This window comes from Schistocerca cancellata, chromosome 1 (assembly GCF_023864275.1).
Source record: "Schistocerca cancellata isolate TAMUIC-IGC-003103 chromosome 1, iqSchCanc2.1, whole genome shotgun sequence".
Classification (NCBI taxonomy): Eukaryota; Metazoa; Arthropoda; class Insecta; order Orthoptera; family Acrididae; genus Schistocerca; species Schistocerca cancellata.
The window spans coordinates 328206533-328230933 of NC_064626.1; positions in this window are offsets into that span (position 1 = coordinate 328206533).

The window sequence follows — 24401 nt, forward strand, 5'->3', positions numbered from 1 at the left end:
CTGAGCTGTGTCCCTGAAAGGCAATACATGGAGCTACTTGTGATCTGAAGACGATGATGATGTCCCCTACTCCGAGGAGCGTAGGGGACGATGCGGTATATCCGCACCGCCGACTAGGCAAGGTCCTAGCGGAGGTCGTTTACAATTGCCTTCTTCCGACCGTAATGGGGCTGAATGATGATGATGATGATGAAGATGACACAACCACACCCAGTCACCTCGAGGCGGGGAAAATCCCTGACCCCGCCGGGAATCGAACCCGGGACCCTGTGCGCGGGAAGCGACAACGCTGCCGCAAGACCACAAGCTGCGGACATTTGTGATCTAAAAGAAATTAAAAATGGAACACTGCGGTTCATCTAATAATATTTCTTATTATTCCCACCTGCGATGGGAACAGAAAAGAGCGCGGCAAGAAAGGTGTCAGGCTCATTGTCCGTCTCACGTTCTCCTTCTACACACTGCTCTTAAAGGTACGTTGAACCTAACGACGGCGGACGTCCATTTTGACGCGCGGCGTAATGACGTTGTGGCCTTTGACGTAGTAGTTTGTAAATAGAGGTAGAACAAAATACTAAATATACTTATTTTGCTTTTATATTATTTTCTGGAATGGCGATTATGATGTTAGAAGGATGTGTAGCGTTAACATGAGATCTGGGTTGGGTTGGAAGGCGACAGTTTGGTCAAGTCAATGAAAGTGACTTGATGTGATTAACTATACTGTTTGCTGTGGCAATCGGATATTCGATATCAGTGAATGGTATATGTTTGCCATGGGTAAAAGCAGATGGGTGGGTTTCTTTCCACACAGTGAGCAACGCTTACGTAAGATGTCGTCGGTGAATGTATTGTTTCATATTGAATCTTACATAAAAAATGTTTTGCTTCGATGGTCTAGCACATAACTTTATTTTCCGACGGGGTCACAATTATATTTTAAGACAACAGGTTTGGGCCCACTCAAACGGCCGTCCCCGGACCCAGGTGTTACAAGCACGAGGCCCCAACGCTAGCCCTTTGTGTGCGTCCAAACCGGTTATCTCCAAACATAACTGTCATTTTGTCCGGAAATAAAAAAAAAAAACGTTTTTACGGTTATAGCTTTCACGGTTCTCTCCAGACAAGAATATCGTAAGTTCCTAATTTTCAAAGTAGCGAAGAACACCAATACTTCTTTCCACCAATCCGAAATTTATATCCCTCATTTCTGTTTCTTGAAAACGCTCGCGCACGCACTTACACACACAGGCATCGGCTTACGCACACAAACTGTGCGGTTTATCTCGACTTTACAGGAAATGAATCCGCATTTGCGAAAATGAAATCACCTTCGACTGCATGTTGGAATGACGACATCGAAAATTTGTACCAAACCTTAACCACCTCGCCCACCGAAGCTGGAATCGCGACCAGACCCAGAATTCCATATTACGTCGTACACGTGTCGCAAGCTGCACTCGTACGTTAGGTATGTTCCCGTCCAGGAAGGATATATTTGTTGACAGTCGAGGGCCTGATATTGGCGAATAAATACGAGAAAACACAGGCATGGCAGCGACTGCAGCCATTAAGAAACACAGGAAATGTATTCGCAGTTGCGAATGTGAAACCACCTTCGGTATCCAAGTCTGAAGGAAGATTGCATCGTACTCCTTAATAACACAGGCACTGCTCTTTCGTATCTTGACTTTACCATAAGTACCACAACTCCGCATCTATCACAATTAGTAGCACACCTGTGATTTTATCTTGCCCACTTACCGCAACACGTAAGCAACCTATGTTGTAGGAGCGTAGCAATGTAAGCTATACATACTAGCACACTGTTGTTACAAAATTTACAAAAAGGTAATTTATACTTTAAGTAACCTGACAAAAGGATAACGGGAAGGTATTTAACGAAAAGGAAGTACATGACAACAGGCACTTCAATCGCAAGAGCTTTTATTCAGTAGATATTTTTGAAGCTAATGACAACATTTAAGTTCGTACAAAAGACATTTCAATAACTGCAATCAGTCCAATTTACCATTTTGCCAGTGAACATTTTTTTTTTTCCGTGGACAAAAGCCGACCCTATTGAGTCGAATGTTAGAGTCTGCACCCTTCCGAAGTTACTCACTGAGCCAACTTAAACAAACGAGGATGAAAACTCTGGCACGTTTTACAAATAGCAGAGGTCTCGTCTGTCCAGATGTATGCCGACGCTCTTCTGCGTGGTTAAGTTGCGGAATTTGGGTAACCTCTTCTTTACTGCGGGATCCACACACACACACAGGAACAGTGTAGGCTGGGAGTAAGGGCAGGCAGCCCAAAATCTCTGTGACGCTGCGCCTCTGTCTTGATGAAGAGGACCACATGGCCAGCGGCAGTCGTAGAGGAATCAGTTCCAGCGAGAGGTGAGTGGGCGGACCCGCGTCGCGGGCCGTCAGCGCACCGCTGCGACGTGCCGGAACGCTTTACGAGCGCTAAAAGGAAATGAGCCGTGCTGTGACGGCACACCGGGGCAAACTTTTATTGGGAGCGCAGGGCAGCCGTGGGGCGGCCAAGGGAAAGCACGTACGAGCACGCGGTCGATAACTGCCGCCTACGGCCAGAGAGAATAAGTTATACAGTGGCCAGCGGTCATGAAAAGTTGGGCGCTCGGACGAGAGCAACGGAAGTGACCCTACTACAGATCCAACTGGTCCATGTGGTACCATGTTGGTTTCACTGACGTGTAACGGTGAAAGAATATTATTTGGGTTCAGAGATACACAGCTGGTAGATACTTGAAAAAACAATCAGAATCGACAAGAGCTGCTCAAAAAACAGATCTTTATTAACTACCAATTTCCGTCATCTGATCACTTTCAGGTACCATAAAAATATTTACAGCAACCTGTACGCCAGCGTCCTTAATGTGGCGTCGAATAAAATAATAGCTTCATAATAACTGAATATGATGAGACGATCGAAAGTGGTTAGTTGTTAGTTGTTGGTTTTGAAATTTTATTCCTAGAAGTAAAACTATTTGCTTTTCAAGACGTCATGTTCTGGACAATTTGACTGGTCTGCAGGTCATGCTTGGGTGAAAAGCAGGGTCCTCTGCAGTCCCAAGCCGGCTAAAGCTTGAGGCACGGAAGTCCCCTTGCAGTCTTCGCGAGGTACTTTATGTAACTACTTGCCCCGTGGGTACATATTTGGGAACAGACCTATCTGAGAAAATCCAAAACTGAGACGTTGCACATCACAGACGGATCTGCCGGTGATCGCCTCCGTAGATTACCTTCATTACTAATTGATTATCCGTGCGTGTGTGCAGGAGTGCAATACTTCTTTTCTGTGGGTTTAGTTGCCAGTTCTGGGCTTAGAAATACAGTGAAGGTGTCCCAGATGGATGCAAAGAAGACGTAAACTGGTATTTATGCGCTGAAAAAAACTTCTCAGTTAGCAAGTGAGGCACAACTTTTGGATTTGGTATCTGACAGTGTACTATTGTTTCATTGAGTACGAGGGGAAAGAATTCAGCAGCCTTAATTTAAAAAAAAAAGGTTCAAATGGCTCTGAGCACTATGGACTTAACATCTGAGGTCATCAGTCCCCTAGAACTTACAACTACTTAAATCTAACTAACCTAAGGACAGCACACACATCCATGCCCAAGGCAGGATTCGAACCGTAGCGGTCGCGCGGTTCCAGACTCAAGCGCCTAGAACCTTAATCAGAAACACATGAAGAGGTCCACTAATTTCTGTGATCTCCATTCTTGTACCTACTTTTCAGAAACAATGTTGCGCACAAATTTGACTGATAACTGAATCCAGTGAACTGCAAATCCTACTTTTCCTTTTTCGGTCCAATTTTCTCCAGTGAAGCATCATCTATCCAGATCGTTGCGACTTTTTACTTTGGAGAAAGTAAACTGTTTCTGGACCTTAGCAGCACCGTAAGTCGTGTGGGTATTGACAAGTTTTTCCGGCTTCCAGTTGAAAGAGACCGTAGTTGATCACCTACCGGATAGCCCACTGTGGGTGTATCTACCCCAGCCCTGCGAATGATGGTGCTAAGCAACATTGCGTGCACACTTTGATAGTGTCCGGGTATTCCTGCACTAGTGGTAGCTATGCAGAGTCTGAGCGCCGAAGTGGTAACATTACACGAGGTACGGTGAACACTTCGCTGACCGGCACAATTCAGGGCCCCCATAGAAGAAAACCGTACCAGATTCGATCACTGTACACAAAGAAGAAAGCACATACCATCTTTGAACGTGACTTACATAGGCGCGAATGGAGTCCAATATAATAAACCAGTAAAACCTGGATTCTTTAAAGAATCCAACCACCATGTGTAAAAAAGTTTCAACCTCTGATAACTTTACAAATGAGTTAATCCATTTAACATTTGGATTTAAAAATATAAGCCAGAAAAATCTTAGAAAAGCTGTGAAGTTAAGTTTAAAATTTGTTGCAAGTCAAGGAGAAGGGACAGTATGATAGGACATCCTGTTAAGACATCAGGGAGTGACTTCCATGGTACCAGAAGGAGCTCTAGAGGGCAAAAACTGTAGAGGAAGACAGAGATTGGAACACATCCAAATAATTAAGGACGTATGTTGCAAGTGCTACTGCCGGACGCGGTGGTCTCGCGGTTCTAGGCGCGCAGTTCGGAACCGTGCGACTGCTACGGTCGCAGGTTCGAATCCTGCCTCGGGCATGGATGTGTGTGATGTCCTTAGGTTAGTTAGGTTTAAGTAGTTCTAAGTTCTAGGGGACTGATGACCACAGCTGTTAAGTCCCATAGTGCTCAGAGCCATTTGCAAGTGCTACTCTGAGATGAAGACTTTGACACAACATAGTAATTCCTAGCGGACCGTATCAAACCAGTCAGAAGACTGATGACACGAAAAAAAAAAAAAAAAAAGAGAAACGTAGAGTGCAGAAGTTAAACCGTGTCTGAAAGTGTCAACCATGTAGAAAACTGAGCATCGCATTCATAGGCGACGAGGCCCGTCTACCCAACAGCTAACTCCGCCTTATCCACAGGTGTGCGTGACAGTCAGTCACGATCATTGAATAACAAACATTTCCAGACTTGCCTACTCGCAGATGCTGCTGCCTACAACTTATACGTTGTGTAGCGTCGTTTGATGACGTTTCTGGACACGGGTTCTTACCCTCCATTTGTTCCTCAAGGCACCTTGTACGATCCTCGAAGTTTGTCGCAACATTTCTGGGACACCCTGTAGATTGCTTTCAATTTCATCTCGTATGTATCTCTCAGAATATTTGATATTTTGTTCCTTGCAAGAAAGAAGCTTCGCGCAGGCACACAATCTGTAGGCTCCTAATCAGTGACAGGAATCCTTCCACTTTTTCTTGTCAAACTTTACGAATGAAGTAAACGAGTACTTGTCCAAATTAAGAAATTAATTTATAGCAATGTATATATCTTTCACATTTGGCGAAGCTTTGTGTATGCAAAAACAGACAAGCGTCGTCATGGCTACTTTAACTTGCGGATGAGCCAGCTCTTAGATCGGGAGGGTGGGGGGGGGGGGAGGAGAGGAGCAATCGCACACCACTTCCAATAGGATAAAGCCTAACATGGCACTGTCACATTGAAGGCAGCATACGGTTTGATGACTGCTACACTTTCAGGCATTAGAAGATAAAAATCATACAAGGAATCCTCTATTTCTCTGCTCCAGTAAGAGATACATCTGCGTAAATACTACCGCCTATGTGAGATCACAGACATGTGGATTGAAGATATGGACCGGACAGAAATAACTGCTCGGAGAACAAGTGTATCTCTTGATATTTTTTCTGTACCAGCAGTTTTTTGTATAGGGCCCATTGGAAGTAATGAATAATTCCCTATCATTAGGTCAACATTAAAGTGAACTAGCTTCATTACTGAAAAAAGTGTTTTAGTTATTGATCACATCTGCTATTAGCCAGTTGAAATACAGAACTCGTTTCGAGTAGCTTCAACTGGTCTCCAAGCTTAGCATCCTTACGCGACAGACGTCGATTCTCCGGCAGTGTCACTTACTCCAACACCGTGAGAAACTGCATAGGAATCATGTTTAACGCTGGACCCTGACTTGTTGATCTCTTCATCACCTCTGCTCTACTTGTCGCTCAAGTGCAGACGAAACTGATGTTCACCTGCAGGCTTCGAACAGATATCCTTCCCGTCTAACACCAGTATTTTACAGCGCGTCGGTGAATACGGCTGAGCAGGTTGGTTGCTCAGATTTATGCTATATCACGAAAGTATCAACGTCAATACGAAAGGTTGTAGCCACTCTGCTACGGTCTATATTCCGTTCGTTAAAATGAAGCAACAACCCCGCTACTGGGTCGTTTGATTAATAATGATAGTAGCTCACTCGAGGACAGAGAAATCTCGCCTACGCCAAACGTGGTACGTGCACCAGAAGTCACGTACGAGCAGCACTAGCGGGCCCTTTATCAGTCTGTAACTGTTGCGCGCCGGCCGCATATCGCGAGGGGTGGCAGAGTGGTCCCCAGCGGACGGCCGGTGACAAATTGCTGCACGCCCGCCCTTCAGTCCCTTCAGCCCCCTCCTCCCCCTTCCCCCTACAATGACGGTGCTGCATTAGGCGCGCCGCGCATCGGTATGGGTCGTCGAGCAAACTCGGTGGACGTGCCCTGCCTCCCGCGCCAGCATCCGCAGCCGTCCCTGTGTGTGCGAGTAGCGGGAAGGGACAGCCGCATTACTGCACAGTGGCAGGTGGCATCTGGAGCTGGCTGCGAGAGAGGAGGGAACGACCTCCTGTCCGTGGTGATTCTAACGAGTCTTCCTTATAATCAGGAAATAAACCCTAAGAGCTGGAAATTCTCTTTATGTTTATATATATATATATATATATATATATATATATATATATATATATATATATATATATATATAAAATTAAAAAAATGTTTCACTCTCTCTGTACTAATGTAAAAGACATTACAGTTTTGTAAAAGAATATATGATCCTTTCCAAACATAGGACATCGTTGTCAAATGTTACGATATATCATAACATCTGTGACACCCATATGTTTGTAAACTCTTTGTATGTACCAAAACATGTGGTGCGTGGTTGGAACGATCTCAGCGACAAATCTAAAGTGTACAGTGAGAACTATTACGTGTGCAACAACGAGGATGCAGTGGAAATGCATTTACATCGATTGGATGAACGTTATGGAAACAATCACTCGAAACCGACGTTTCACGTAAGTCACATGCAACGAAAGTCTGCAACGCAACCATCTGTGTGTGGCGTGTTTGTAATTATGTTTTATTTATATTTTAGGACAATTAATCTATAAAAACACACCAAATGTCAAAAAGAAAGCGTTTAAACCGTCTGATGATGAATCGCAACGATTCGAAACCGGTAACGGTTTCCTTTGAATAAAGGAACTCAAAGTAAATTTGTGGCTGGTTGCTGTCCTAACACCATCAACATTTCTCTTTATGTTTCTACAAAAGTAGAGTGACAATATTTTGTACTGAAATTCAGAAAAAGTTAAAGTAGATGAGCAAGAAAAACTGTATTCTACTGTTCGAGCACAGTATTCGTTGTGTGCTGCTTGACACGGCCACGTCGTTCAAAATATCAGGGCTCTTTCCGGTCGGTTGCGAAATTGAATCCACTGTGAAAATACGACGAAGCTCTGCGCTGATTTGTCGCGCAGTGTCTCTAGTTCGCCCGTCGATCATGCCACGCTTTTTAGTTCTGAGGACACAGTGAGCGCCGGCCGCGATGACCGAGCGGTTCTAGGCGCTACAGTCTGGAACCGCGCGACCGCTACGGTCGCAGGTTCGAATCCTGCCTCGGACATGGATATGTGTGATGTCCTTAGGTTAGTTAGGTTTAAGTAGTTCTAAGTTCTAGAGGACTGATGACCTCAGATGTTAAGTTCCATAGTCCTCGAGCCATTTGAACCATCACCCCAGAGAAAAATCCCTGGTACCTATTTCAGAGGAGGCTGAGTGGGCGTGGAGCTGTTGTGGAGGGACTGAAACGACGAATAATCCCCACCTGTATCTGGGATTGAACCGGCGATCTCCAGGGCTGGAGTCCACTACTCTATCCGCTAGACCACCAAGGCTACGAAATATACAGTAAATAAATTAGAACAATAAACTCTGTTGGAAAGGTGAGAGAATAGTGTTTAGTTAGGTCAGGTTAGTGGTGTTTAACGTCCCGTCGACAACGAGGTCATTAGAGACGGAGCACAAGCTCGGTTAGGGAAGGATGGGGAAGGAAATCGGCCGTGCCCTTTCAGAGGAACCATCCCGGCATTTGCCTGAAACGATTTAGGGAAATCACGGAAAACCTAAATCAGGATGGCTGGAGACGGGATTGAACCGTCGTCCTCCCGAATGCGAGTCCAGTATGCTAACCACTGCGCCACCTCGCTCGGTAATAGTGTTTAGTGATTTTAGGTGTATGGGTATTAGGCTTTGGTGTGCAGGAAGCTTCTCTTAGAAATTCTTAGAGCTTTAAAGATTTCATTAGTTGATTTTCGATCTGAGAGATCGCTGGAGAAGGCCTCAGAGGCTATAAACTTTAGTTGATCAGCTAACGATCAGCTGTCGTAGACCACAGCGTAATGGCCTTGGCTCTAAAATGACCGAGAATGCAAGTATTGCCGGCCGTTGTGGCCGAGTGGTCCTAGGCACTTCAGTCTGGATCCGCGCGACAGCTACGGTCGCAGGCTCGAATCCTGCCTCGGGCATGGATGCGTGTGATGTCCTTAGGTTAGCTAGGTTTAAGTAGTACTAAGTTCTAGGGGACTGATGACCTCAGATGTTAAGTCCCATAGTGCTCAGAGCAATTTGAACCAATGCAAGTATTGGCCGTGAAAGCCGGTAGACAGTAATTATTGTTGTCCATAATAAAAGTGATCCTGATGCGGATCTGAAACGCCGTCTTCCTGAATGAGAGTTATTTTCGAGTAGGATCCACGGGTCCAAATTCCATCTCGCTGCGCGTCGCTGTGTGCAAGACGGCAGAAGCCACTCCAGGTCGGCGGCTGTGACTACGCTGAACGGCCGTGGCGGCAGGCGAGCCGCCCGCACTCAGCAGCAGCAGCAACACAGGCCATTAGCTCGGCGGAGGGCGTCGGCCGCGTCACGCGACAGCCGCTATCGGGCCGCGTCGCAACACACGAACGCTTAATTGAAAGATTCAGCGCCGCCGGCACGGGGGTAATTAGTCTCGGCGCGATAAAGCGGCGACACGTGTTTAGTTCCCTGTATCTGGAAATGAGTGAGTGCCTGCGAAGCATCTTAATTGTGAGTCGCTCTAATTAATGTAAACGAATTCCGGTCTTATCTCTGTCGCAGCGCCGGCGTTTCGGAATTTTCTGTTTACACGCTAGCCGTGTTGCCTTAGCGCTTGTATGTGCATTTTAATCACGGTGGCTCTTATTTCTCTTCTGTACCAAATACAAACTGAACCGGAGGACTGCAGATAACGCGAAAATACGACTGGCAGTCGTGATTCGCATACGTAATAGCCTAGCTTTATGTTGTCTCTCAGTAAGAGTGTGTCTGTGTGTGCTTCTAATATTTCTGAATAATCCTTTTTATTTCTTTTACCCACAAAACTAAACACGAGAAGGCTTTTTCACGTAATTAGATCTCGGCTGAAGTCGTATGCATGAAAAAAGACGTGCTACATGTTTGGTACTCTGCTGAGATCGAGTCATTTCCTTTCCAATCCGCAATATTTTTGCGCCATGTCATGGACCAAAACGACTGATGGTATAAAGCGTCACTCTCGTTTCAGTACTAGGTCCGATACTCTGCAGCTCGCTGACAGAGTGGGTATTTGTCACACTACAAACTCAGCACTCCGGATTCTCATCCACAATCTGTCCTTTGTGTTACTTATCACTTGTATCACCTCTAACTATGCGCTGTAATTGCCACAAATGTAAATGTCCGTCGTGATTTGGGGGTCCATGTTAAACTAGAGGTCACCTGTACAGCAGGCGGGATACTACAGTTCAGAGGTCGGAGGAAGGAAATGACGTACCACCTCGAAAATGCGCATGCCTAGTAAAGCTGTACTTAAGGACAGCTTTACTTGTAATTACATCTCTTTTCAGTCACTCCGATGGGAAATTGACTCAACTGTACAGAAAATGTTGAAATCCGCTTACTGCAGTTCTTGTTGTATTTATTAAGCTTAATAATATTTATTTAAAATTTCCTGGCAGTTTAAAACTGTATGCCGGACCGAGACTCGAAATCGGGACCTTCGCCTTTCGCGCCTACTGGCAGAAGTAAAGCTTTGAGGACGGGGCATGAGTCGTGCTTGGGTGGCTCAGTTGGAAAGCTGGCAGTTCGGTCAGAGAGCTGGTTGGCCTCTGTAATAAAAAAACAGTGGAAGCATCAACAAACGAACTTCAACCGATATCATGTGACGTCCGCAACGACCAAACACAACGATAAAAAAAAAAGAAAATACCAACGTTGGTAGAGCACTTGCCCGCGAAAGGCAAAGGTTCGAGTCTCGGTTCTGTAGACAGTTTTAATCTGCCAGGAAGTTTCAAATCAGCGCACACTCTGCTGCGCAGTAAAAATCTCATTCTGAATATTTATTTTATTTGTTCATAATTCAAAAAATGGATCAAATGGCTCTGAGCAATATGGGACTTAACATCTATGGTCCTCAGTCCCCTAGAACTTAGAACTACTTAAACCTAACTAACCTAAGGACATCACACAACACCCAGTGTTCATAATTAGATATACTTTATACATTAGTTCTTTTTGAACGGTACAGATGATTTACTCACTTGTGTTTGCGTTTTTGTCTAGTTGCATTCGCTTTCGAAACTTCTTACAGCTTTATCTTTCTCGTGGTCGTGCGGTAGCGTTCTCGCTTCCCACGCCCGGGTTCCCGGGTTCGATTCCCGGCGGGTCCAGGGATTTTCTCTGCCTCGTGGTGACTGGGTGTTGTGTGCTGTGATTAGATTATTTAGGTTTAAGTAGTTCTAAGTTCTAGGGGACTTATGACCATAGATGTTAACTCCCATAGTGCTCAGAGCCATTTTATCTTTAGGCACTTGGGCTCAGTTGTAGACATGAAGTACATTGAAAAGTATATCTTGTCGTTCTATCAAGCATCCTCTAACAAGCGTTGTATTCCCATCTAATATACACTCTCTGATCAAAAGTAAGATGTCCTATGTAAGGCTGGATTACCCACCAGACTTCATGACAGCCGGACTCACCAGTACAAAATGAGACGGTCGGTAGTACGTTCTCATTAGGGATGTAATAACAGCCGAACTGGTCGGCTAGAAGTGCTCAGTGACTTACAACGTGGACTAGCCACTGATGGCACCAGGGAAACAGACCCATCATTTCAAAAACATGAAGCTGCCAAAGTCGACAACTGCCGATGTGATTGTGATGAGGAAATGCGAAGGAACAACGATAGCTAAACCAAGACCAGGCACACTTGTGTACACATTGCAGGGCGTGGTTGTAAAATAGCACTTTAAATCAGCGGAAAAAACCATTCGTTAGACTTGTTGTGCTACCAGCAGTCCAGCCAGCACAACTACTGTGCGTAGGGAGTTAAAAGGAACAGGATACAATGACCGAGCAGCTCCTCATAAGCCGCGAATTCCTGTAGTCGGTGCTAAGCGATGCCTGAGTTGGTGGCGTAATGAGCGACGCCACAGAACAGTAGCTGAATGGAAAAGAGTGATCTGGTCGACTACGGTCCAAAATCGCTATCATCTCTGGTTCCGGCTTATGAGGAAAAATGGGCTTCCTGTCTTTCCTTCACACAGCCTACATTAATTTTCCTCGCTGAAAATATTGCCAGCAGAGTTGAGCCGTCATAAAGGCACAGGATGGACACAGCCTACATTAGAGCCCACTAATTGGTGTTCGGATACTTTTGATCATACAGTGAAGTAACCGTGAGACTGTCAATTTCACCTCTTTACATTAAATTTCCAGGCCATAATATCAACTAGGACTGTAGTTCAGTGTAACTAAATGCGCCGTATGAGCACTTCGCACCATAGCTCAACGATTCTTGCTGAACCTTTTCTCCTTTGGAGCACACCACAGTACGTTTAAAACTTTAGCGACACCCGTCAGTGTGATTTTTTTCCTAGATGCCAACAACCAAACACATGAAGTACACTATACGATCAAAAGTATCAGTACACCTGGCTGAACATAACTAACAAGTTCGAAGCGCCATCCTTTGGTAATACTGGAATTCAATATGATGTTGGCCCACAGCTTCCACTCTCGCAGGCATATGTTCAATCAGGTGCTGGAAGGCTTCTTGGGGAACGGCAGCCCATTCTTCACGGAGTGCTGCACTAAGGAGAGGTATTGATGTAGGTCGGTGAGGCCTGGCACCAAGTCGACGTTCCAAAACAACCCAAAGGTGTTCTATAGGATTCAGGTCTGGACTCTGTGCAGGCCAGCCCATTACAGGGATGTTTTTGTCGTGTAACCACTCCGCCACATGCCGTGCATTTTGAACAGGTGCTCGATCGTGTTGAAAGATTCAATTGCCATTCCCGAATTGCTCTACAACAGTGGGAAGCAAGAAAGTGCTTAAAACATCAGTGTAGGCCTGTGCTGTGATAGTGTCACGCAAAACAACAAGGGGCGAAACACCTCTCCATGAAAAACGCGACCACTCCATAAAACCACGGCCTCCGAATTATACTGTTGGCACTACACACGCTCGCATATGACGTTCACCAGGCATTCGCCATATCCACATCCTGCCATCGGATCGTCACATTGTGAACCGTCATTCGTCACTCCACACAACGTTTTTGCACTGTTCAGTCGTCCAATGTTTACGCTGCTCACATGAAGCGAGGGGTCGTTTGGCATTTACTGGTGTGATGTGTGGCATATGAGCAGCCGCTCGGCCATGAAATATAAGTTTTCTCACCTCCCGCTTAACTGTCATAGTACTTGCAGTGGAACCTGATGCAGTTGGGAATTCCTGTGTGATGGTCTGAATAGATGACTGTCTATTACACATTCGTGTCCGTTCACGTTTCCGCTTCACTATCACATCGGAAACAGTGGACCCAGCGATGTTTAGGAGCGTGGAAATTGTGTATGACACAAGTGACACCCAATCACCTGACCATGTTCGAAGTTCGTGAGCTCCGCGGCGGCCCCATTCTGGTGTCTCACAATGTCTACATGAAGAACAAAGAGTACATGCAACACGTTTTCTTAAATTGGAACGACTATGAGATATAAATTTTAAAATATTATTGCATAAGACTCATGAATGGGAACATATTTTTTGTGTTCTAGACGTTTTATCTGGGAAAGGTTGGAATATAATAAAAATCTCACCAGAGATTTATTCGCCACACACCAGCAGTCGTGACAAACCGGCTGAGAAACGCTGATACAAAGTAATATTTGAACTGTTGTAGTTGGTGTACCTGTTTATTTTCTTCGTTTCTTGGAGAAGGTTACTGTTAGGTGGTCAGTGTTCGTTACTTACTGACAGTTCTGTTTAATTTAGAGTTAAGGAATACATAACGACAATGTAAGCTAGCAGTAACGAATAGACTATTCCATTTAGTATGCACCTGTTTTAAAGAACGAAAACAGGTAATGCGCAAACCACGTGCGATTCGTAGATTGACTTTGCTAGATGTTTAGGTAAATACGGCCTCTGTGAGAGTTAAATATGCTACTCACGGTAAACGGAAAGGACGGTGCATAAAATTGGTTAAAAGTAGTTAGTAAAAGAACTTATTATAAGAACAGTTCTCCAACGAAAGGACAGTAAAGAGTGAGTAAATACAGTGAGACTGTTTAATCGTGTCGAGACTACAACAATCTGCACCTCCGTGAAAAGGAATTTCCACTGCGCTAAGCAGTTGTAACAAATCCGTGCGCCCCTGATATCTCGCTCTGGATAACTGCACGTAAAGGATGAGCCGGACGACCAGATAAAAAGTGGGTCCCTCGGCACCGCAAACAGGTAGCTCGTTAGGCTATTAATGCAGTCTCGGCGGGCAGGCGGATCCCGCCGGTAGTGCGATATCATTATTATACGGTTGGCTCCGTGAAAAATGTGCCGGTGCTCTTTTCTTGGGGAGCTCCTGTTAAGATACGGCGCGCGATAGCCGGCATGCAACCCGCCAGCGATACCAGAGCGCGCTGGCAGCCGTCCACGCCCAGCCGGCCGCCGCCTCTCCTCTCCGAAAGTAAAGCCCTGCGGCCGTTTTTACAGCTTTCCTTTTTAATTGTAATGGTTATTTCCGTATTTCAACCCCCCCTCCAGACTTTAAACTAATACAAACATTCTTGAACGGAACGCTCCCCTGCTTGAAGTCGATAAACGGTGCGAAACTCCAACTTGTCGGTTCAGCCTCCTTATTTAAAATGAAGCATTCCAGTGAACTCTGGTTCTTAATGATAATACTGCAGCCAATCGCGTACATTAAAGCCAGAAACTATCAGCATTGTGGGAAGTTAGGTAGTCATTCACAAGCGAAATGTGAACTTTGAGGTTTTTTCGAAGAATAGTGTTCTATTGGCTGAAGAGCCAACACCGTCTTACTAGAGGAGACCGAAATGCGTGCCTTTTAGCTCACGCAGGCTGGCGTGAGGAGGGAAGAACTATACTGACATGAGGTCTGGAACATGACAAGGAATTAGAATTCAGAAAGCGGACGAAATTAGTTGATAACTTTAATCCATTAATGATGAACGTCGCTCTTGACGGCACATGATTCACAATATTATCTGTTAGTGACTGAATATGGCGCCTTGCTAGGTCGTAGCAAATGGCGTAGCTGAAGGCTATGCTAAACTGTCGTCTCGGCAAATGAGAGCGTATGTGGACAGTGAACCATCGCTAGCAAAGTGGGCTGTACAACTGGGGCCAGTGCTAGGGAGTCTCTCTAGACTAGACCTGCCGTGTGGCGGTGCTCGGTCTGCAATCACTGATAGTGGCGACACGTGGGTCAGACGTATACTAACGGACCGCGGCCGATTTAAAGGCTACCACCCAGCAAGTGTGCTGTCTGGCGGTGACACCACAAATAGACTTCCCTCAAGGACCCAGATTCAGATCAGTCCTCCATGGTACAAATAGCCTACTACACAGCGTCACACACAACTGCCAAAATTAGTCACACTAATTACCTATGAATGGAGTAGCAGGGGAAAATAAATGGATAGACCGTCGACAGCATGGGAGGATCCTACATACTCCCACGGTAGAATATTTGCATAATTTTGATATTTTTCGTAAGCTCGTTGCTTAGCATTGTCGTAGATTATGTTTTATTGAGGCAGCTACCGATGGTTTAGCCGCAACCAGCATTTAACAGTAACGTTTGCCCAATGAAGATGCTGTTTGAATTGTTCAATCGGTGCCTTGCTTTGTATAAAATGGAGCAAAATCGCGTCCCGTGGGACAACACTACTCGTGTGCAGGCAGTTATGTCAAGTTCCTGTATTGTTTCGCTCAATGAAGACATGCAGCTTCATTTGCTATCGTGAGGAATGGCCTTTAGTGAGGTACCCTCTTCCAAATATCCACTGCAGGCACTTCCCTTATAGCAATGGTCACTCATAAACGGTTACGTACTGAGCAGAGGTGTGATGGCTCTGAGCACTATGGGACTTAACTGCTGAGGTCATCAGTCACCTAGAACTTAGAACTACTTAAACCTAGCTAACCTAAGGACACCACACACATCCATGCCCGAGGCAGGATTCGAACCTGCGACCGTAGCGGTCGCACGGTTCCAGATGTAGCGCCTAGAACCGCTCGGCCATCCCGGCCGGCCATAAGTGTGCTACCATTCGGCAGTACGTTAAAGCTCACGTAACCACTGTGACAAATGCTGTCTGATGATGCTCTAGTGACCGAAAGCGGTAATAACATTAACGTTAAATACACGCAATTGAGACTGTTTTAATATTCGGACAACTGCGTTCTCGGTGTGGTCATGGGCACACTCTATCACGACAGCTGCTTTCTGCCTTTCTGTTACGTCTCCACATCGTTCCCTCGTTTTGCACTGATTCCGCACAACAGATTGTCACGTACACACCACTGCCACGACTTGTCCGTCTACGTAGTTGAGTGGTCAGCGGAAGACCCGGGTTCAGTTACCGATACTGCCAGGGCTTTTTCCTTGGTGGGGGGACTGCACTTATCCTCTCGATGCTAGTTGAGCTATGTGGTCGCGAAACGTGGCCACCAGGTCTGCTAACCCGACAGCGGCCGGGATTGTCGTTCAAATGGCTCTGAGCGCTATGGGACTTAACATCTATGGTCATCAGTCCCCTAGAACTTAGAACTACTTAAACCTAACTAACCTAAGGACATCACACAACACCCAGTCATCACGAGGCAGAGAAAATCCCTAACCCTTCCGGGAACCCGGACGTGGGAAGCGAGAACGCTACCGCACGACCACGAGCTGCGGACCCGGGATTGTGGCGTGCTGATCCCAACTCTTCATACCGCATCCACATGATGGCTGGTGGATGACACGGTAGGTCCGACAAGGTAGGCCCGTCTGTGGCCATAACACCAGTGCTTACCGATTTCCATTATTTACGTCAGCGGTGGAGCGGTGGATCACCTTGTAGCAATCGTACACCGTTCTAGCTCTCCAAAGTGACCAGTAAGTCTTTCAAGGGGGTGAGTAAATTTTTGTTCGTTGGGCTTATGTACCTCGACGGCTGCCATAATCTGTCAGTCGTTCAGCGGAAATAGCAATGAGGGATATGAAATTGTTTTAAATTGTAGGTCCCACGAATAATGAGCTTCAAAATTTAGCCACGTGGACTTGGACGTGACCCAGTCTCCCTGAGCACTTCCGTTACACTTTCTCGTGGATTACACAGAGCAGTCACAATCCTGGCAGAACGACCGCAAATGTGTTGCACATCAGATGCCATGCCCACTTCATAAAGATTCCAGACGTTGTACTCGTAATCCAGAAAGCGTCCTAGTAAAGTCCCGAAGCTGCATCTTTTAGAGAGACATCCCACTTTCGCAGAACGCTGCGAACAAACTCATTTATTTATGCAACTTCCGATTTCACCTTTTCCTCCAATTTAATACTATTAGTATCGTTTCGTGTATTTAAACGATACTCAAGACTGTACAAGCTCACAGCTAGTATTCTAATCGGACACTTTCGGGAATACGTCTACAGGCCTGGACTTCGACTATTCTCAAGTCAAAAAGTTGGAAATAAAAAATTTCCTTTTTTTGTCACCGATCATCCTACTGTTTTGATACTGTAACTTCATCTATTCAAATATTTTCCTAATTTTTGTGTCTACGTAACAGCTACACGGAAAATTCTCTCTAATTTATTATTCATTTTATGATTCGCACTGCTCCTATTAATTTTCCATCAATTGCTCGTCCCCAGCATCAGATGAACTATTCCTATACAATGTAACACAGATTCCTTCCTCTGATAAGGGTGTCCCATAGACTTCGTCCCTCATCTGTAGTTTTTACTACTTCCTCATTCCGTACTCCAACTGCCCATTGAATTTGCAAAGGTTTTCTTGTCAGGATTCCAGATTACTTGATACGAAGACGAGGTCAGAAAAACATCAACAACTGCCATTCTGTGTCGCAACCATAGTTATAACAATCAGCAGTCATTAGGAACTAGTGAGAGGTGTTCAGAAATAACTGGGTTTGACGCATGCCGTTCAGCTAAAAGTTACAGTTAGGGTCATTTTATTGCTCTATCTGTAAAAGAAGTGCTTTAATGGAGAGAGCGCGAAGTTTTTGCAAGCAAACCATCACAAAGTGGTGAATGTGCGCGGGAGAAAAGGCGGACTGTGGCAAGTGCACAGTTCAGTAGTGCGCCGGCTTCCGCGAACGAGGGTCGTGAAATAAATCTGGCAGCAGCAGCAGCAGGCCGCAGCGAGTCTCCATATAGGGCGATCCATCACGCCACCGCCGCTGCTGCTGGGCCGTTTTAAACCTCGCCGTGCGCCGAGCTGGCTGCCTCCGACGGCGCACTGCGGGTCCACGCAGCGCGGCCGCCCCCGCCGTCGCCGGCGGCAATATTGCGCGAGCAATAATTCAGGCAGCCAGCTAGCTGCGCGTGGCTTCCTCTGCGGCTGCGGCTGTAGCTGTCCAGCGCGGCGCCATCGCGACTACGCTCGAGACGACTGGGGTTGGGTTGGGTTGTTTGGAGGAAGAGAAACCTAACAGCGAGGTCATCGGTCTCATCGGCTTGTGGAAGGACGGGGAAGGAAGTCGGCCTTGCCCTTTCAGAGGAACCATCCCGCCATTTGCCTGGCGCGATTTGGGGAAATCACGGAAAACCTAAATCAGGATGGCCGGACGCAACACGACTGGGAACAGGCTCGGGAGATCGTGGTCCATCGTGTCTGAGACATGTGAGGCCGTCTGCTTCTTCAACAATATTCCAACAGCAGCTGGATGTAGTCTAGTGACCTACATCAATGTGCAACTACGGCCAGTTTCATAGGTGTTTGGTTATGGGAGACAATCACATCTACTGGCCGAGACAACAGTCTGAGACTCCAAGGGTGTGTACCAGGAACGCAGTGGATTTCCGCAGCCACATGGTACTTACACTCTGCGACACGCAGTAGAAATTGTCTTTGTTTTCGGAAGTACAAAGAAAAAAAAACGGACGCCCCACGAAGGAACTATCCGAATGAGACGGAAATCGGTAGGTGTGACGTACATATACGGCGAATAAAATTATTACATTTTAAGAGAAACAAATTGAACAAGTCAATAACGCTTTGGTCCAACTCTGACCCTTATGCAAGCAGTTATTCGACTCAGCATCGATTGACAGAATTGTTGAGTGGCCTCCTGAGTGATATCATTCCAAATTCTTTCCAATTGGCCCGATCTTGCTAGAAGGCCTTGCCCATAATGCTCTAAACGTCCTCAGTTAGTGAGAGATCAGACGAACTTGCTGCCCAATGCTGGATTTGGCAAACACGAAGACTATCAGTAGAAACTCTCGCCATGTGCGTCGGGCATTATCTTGCTGAAATGTAAGCGCAGGACGGCTTGCTATGGAGGGCAACGAAACGTGGCGTACATTGTCGTCGACTTGCCGCTGTGCTACAAGGGTACCGCGGTTGAGAATCAAAGGAGTCCTGCTATGAAACGAAATGGCACCATAGACCATCATTCCTGGTTGTAGGGTCATTTGGAGGGCGACAGTCTGTTTGGTATTTCAGCGCTGGCCAGGGAGTCTCCAGACAAGTCTTCTCTGGTCATCGGAGCTGAGTTCGAAGCGGACTCATCACTGGGGACAATTTTGCTCCAGTCAGCGAGCTTGCAGACCGACAATGGGTCAGGAGGAACCGAGAGTTTCTACAGTCTTTCTTCATGCTTACCAAACATTGCCCTAGCCATCAAGGTAACTGGATCTTTCTGCTACGGAGAGATTTTGGAGCAATATGGGCAGGGCCCTCCAACCGGCTAGGGATTTTGACGATCTAAGGCTTCAATTGTACAGAATTTGGCACTATACCCTTCAGGAGGGCATCCAACAACTCTTATCAATTACTACCAAGACGAATAACTGCTTGGTTAAGGTGCTCTTTGTCCAGAATATACCATCCAACCTCTAAAATTGTAATCATTTGTTTGTCTGTACATGTACAGCACATCTACCGATTTCCACCGCATTTGGATAATTCTTTCGTGATGCGCTGATTTTTTTCCCCTGACGATGTACATAGCCACATCGGACAATGAATTACTCAACGCCAGACGAGATCATGCTAATAAAGTGTAACACTACCTCTAGCATTGATAATGGCCTCAGTTGAACGAGGAAAGAAGACTCTTTTTTACAGGTATGCTATATCTAGCTAAAGCCACTCGTTCGTTATTACTAGATCTCATGAGCCACCAAATTTCAGGACTGTTGATCGTTACGTTTCACCCACAGTTCCAAATAGTTCATTACATTACCTACAACAAAAAGATCGGGTTCAAATGTTCAAGTGTGTATGAATTCCTAAGGGACCAAACTGCTGAGGTCATCGGTCCCTGGACATACACACTACTTAAAACAACTTATGCTAAGAACAATTCACATTCACCCATGCCTGAGGGAGGACTCGAACCTCCGGCGGGAGGGGCCGCGCAATCCGTGACATGACGCCTCAAACCGCGCGTCCATTCCTCCGTGGCAAGATCGGGTTACTTAGTGGGCCAGTCGAGGTGTGCCTGAGTCTTAGTCAAACCAGGAACACGCACCTGTCTCTCTATAACCAGCTGTGTTGTCACCTCGGAATTTGAGGGTGTCCATAGCGTACCTGCATTGAGGAGCAGAACGAAAGACGACGCTTCGTCACAAAGATGTTGAAATAAACATCCTGGCTCATGTTCACAGTAACCTAAATCTGTCAGCACAAGTCGTGGTACGAAAAACAACCCAGAAACCATACAGAACTGCCACTGGCCTGAAATACACCCACAGTATAATGAGTAACTCTTTGATTAGCAACACATTTTCGGAGTTAAAGACGTTAATGTATGCATATTGTAATTTAAGTCATAGTCAGAACAAATAAAATGAAACAAATATGTCCCACCGTTTCGTTTCCAATTTGTCGAGGGGCAGGACGTTCAGAGTTACACATAAGTTATTCCGGAGTGTCAGAAGACTATTGCGCAAAAACTAGAAAACATACAGAAGACGTCACACATCAGTAGGTAGAGGGTCTCTCCAAGTCTGTAACATTACAGGTGCTCAATGTGGGCACCGTTTGTGGTGAGGCAAACGTCAATACATATATGCAGTATTCTTTGACATGAATTGTATGGGAAGGTGTGACAACATCACGCTTGGCAAGTCTGTTCATTGAGTTGCCTCTCTGCAGGCGCGAACTAAATCACTGTGCCAGTATGGAGCGGAGAGGAGCAGAGCAGAGGGTTACCAGTGCTACAATGACACATAGTAAAAATATTCAAATTATTCCCACTGTTTTCCTATAACCTCTCATGGATTAGAGGCCCACCGAGTCGTCAGTGCAGTGGATGCCTTACATCATTTGGAAAGTGACAGAATCGTGACTCATCAAACCACACCACACGCCACCAATCATGTGGGTGTGTAGGTCAAGACATGCAGTTTTATGTGCCGCTATGAGCAATGGCTATTTGCGATCTAAATGAACATTTCTTTCGCAGTGTTCGATCAGATACTCGTACATATGCACCTATGTATACTGTATTAAGCAATACACCGTGACACATCTGTGCTAGTGACCGCGGATACCGTCACTCTCAGAGAGATAACGACAGACTATCAAAGTAATGTATACGCAACAACTCACAAATGATGCAAATCACTACACTCAAGCCCATCGTTGGCAACGTCTTTGCCCTTTCTCTGTCTACAAGGACCCAACAACAAGTGTCATTTTCGAACACTTTCGTCTCTAGACAGATTTGTACAACCCGTGTTTGTGTGAGCCAATGGTGAGCCGGCACATTTCTCCACTCTAGTTTAGCGTCTGTTATTAGATCACATGTTGGCCTGAAAAGATTAACAACTCTTCCCAGATGACTTGACAGAAGATAGTCCAAGTTAGGCTATACGTGTTCACTTTACCAATTCTCCCTTACAGTAAACAGAACATATACAGCTCAAATGCCGGATGCTGACTGCAGTTTTGTGTGTCTGTCGCTACAAGCTTCTTTGGGCCGCAGGAAGAACGGCTGGCTGATTGCCGAACATGAAAAGCACTGCAACACGTCACTGGCCTCATGGCAGCAGCACGCGGCTTGCTTTTCGCCATTTCTATTGTTTCCTCTCACCCATACCCCTGCCCGGCTAGCCCTGGTGATTTCAGTGATTACACCGTCCATGGCCTTAAACTGTCTGCCTCTTTACTCACTTCCTTCGTTCCGGACATGAAATCGATTAGTACTTACAAGTGTGACACTGGTCTCCAGTCCCTGTCTGGTTAGGACCTTTATTAAGAGCATACGCTGTCACATGGCAGCCATTAGCTCACCATTCCTTATAGAAATTCCGGACTGTCCACTTTGATACACTAACAAATGGGGCACACAGTTCTTTTCTGCCATTTTGTCTCCAAGGTGACTCGTCTTAGCGCGCTGATTCTGTACGACAGACTGGCGTATACGTACCGCATCACTGTCAACACTTACGCTTCCGGTGATGGACCTCATGACAGACTTGTAGCAGTTATGTACCACTACAGTGATCCAAATAAATCAGTATGACCTATTACGCAAATGACTAATATTTTGTCTAGCGACTTTATGTCACTAGGCCACAGCTTCAGCCAGCTGCGACGGTTTTTAATTTTCACATTACATGGACGAGAAAATGCTAAAAAAGATATGGAATTTGTAACTGAGCCTTACTTAAGTCAGAGACCAGCCTCAGACCACAACGTACCAACCATCGGGACCATCCGACCGGCCTGTCATTCTCAGCTGAGCATGCGGATAGGGGGGCGTGTGGTCAGCACACCGCTCTCCCAGTCGTTATGATGGTTTTCTTTGACCGGAGTCGCTACTATTCAGTCGAGTAGCTCCTCAATTGGCATCACGAGGCTGAATGCACCCCGAAAAATGGTCATCCATCCAAGTACCGGTCACGCCCGACAGCGCCTAACTTTGGTGATCTGTGTCGGGAACCGGTGTATCCACTGCGGCAAGGCCGTTGCCCTCCCCAACTAAGGTCAAAGTTTATTTGTGATCACGAATGGGAAATAAATGTCTTAAGCCTAAAAATTCAGTCTTTTATTAACAAATGATAGTCTAGACAGCGTATTTTCATTTAATGAATGAATTTGGCCTCCTTCATACCTAAAACATGGGGAGGACGGCAACCGCCGGGACCAGCTGGTTCGCGTTGTCGAAAGAGTATTTGACCACACGCAGCAGCTGATAATGGTGATAGCTATCGCACTCTCCATATTTCAGATATAAATGTGGCCTGATTCGGAAGAAAACGGTCATTACATTATGTAGTCACTGCTTTGTTCTTAAAATTATAAAACAACATAATTTTTAGTGAAATGTAGTACAGAAGACCTGACGATGGCAACGTAGTTTGATGTAAAACAGAGATCTTGGCTGTTTGAAGTTCTACTTCCGTTTCTGAATTAATTAGATCGCTACTGGCTTGACAGTGTCAGCCATGTATGAAATCCGGTGAACATGGGAGCCAGGGAACCGGTCCATCGCTCCAAATCCATCAGTGCGAGAATGACCTGGTCAAATGCCTACGAAAAGCCTTTCCAAAATGAGCAGGTGCCCCATCGTGCATTCATGTCGTATGTCCAATAAATGTTGCAAGTGAATCTCTCTCTTGTTTCCTTTTCCAATCTTCAACCTCTACTACCATTTACCCTGACGTTTGCGGCCATTGTTTGCTATGCATTTATCAATCTCTATGATGTGCCCCACCTCTCCTTGAAGTTAATCGCAACATTTTCGGAAAATAATTACTATTAAAAACAGTCTCGTTCATGGTTTATTTAACAAGGTGACCGGTTTCGACCACTACTGTGGTCATCTTCAGACCATTGAGTAGGAACCTTTTTCTGTTGGAGAATCACTACTCAGCAAGAGGTTCCTACTCAATGGTCTGAAGATGACCACAGTAGTGGTCGAAACCGGTCACCTTGTTAAATAAATCGTGATAAAGACTGTTTTTAATAGTAATTATTTATAAGACATTGATCACTGCTGTTCCCGTAATGCATTCAAAAGTAATTTTCGGAAAACTCTGTGGTTCCTCTCGTTATATGTTCGTTCTCTAGACTGTCTAGTCTGTGCACTAGACTTTGACGCTACCACTTGCTACATTCCTTGAAGACCACAAATTACGAACCTAATCGCAGGCAGCATAACATCCATGACGAAACCTTACCGTTAGTGAGGAGTACCAGTTGTTTACTTCAGTGTAGATGCACACCATACTCGAACTCTTACGGGAATTGGCGAAATACCACGAGTAATGAGGATAATGGGCAAGAGGCTATACATCAGCAGTACGTGGATAAATTGAGAATTTGGGTCTGACGAAAGGCGTGTTAGGGTATTCCCTGCAGTGGCAAAGACGACTGTGATCAGATAGTGCAATGATCAGCGCATCTGCCTAGTAAGCAGGAGACCCGTGTTCGAATCCCGGGCAGGCACCAAGTTTCAACTTTCCCCCTTTGATTTCCGTCAGTGTGTCTTGATACCCGATTATATTTAGCCATTACGCCGGGTGTGCCTCTCGCTATTGTTCCCGCCAACAGTCATACGCACCTTTATGAGACCTCCATCTCCCTATAGATTTTCTCCATCTTAGAGAATGGAGAGGCAGATATAAG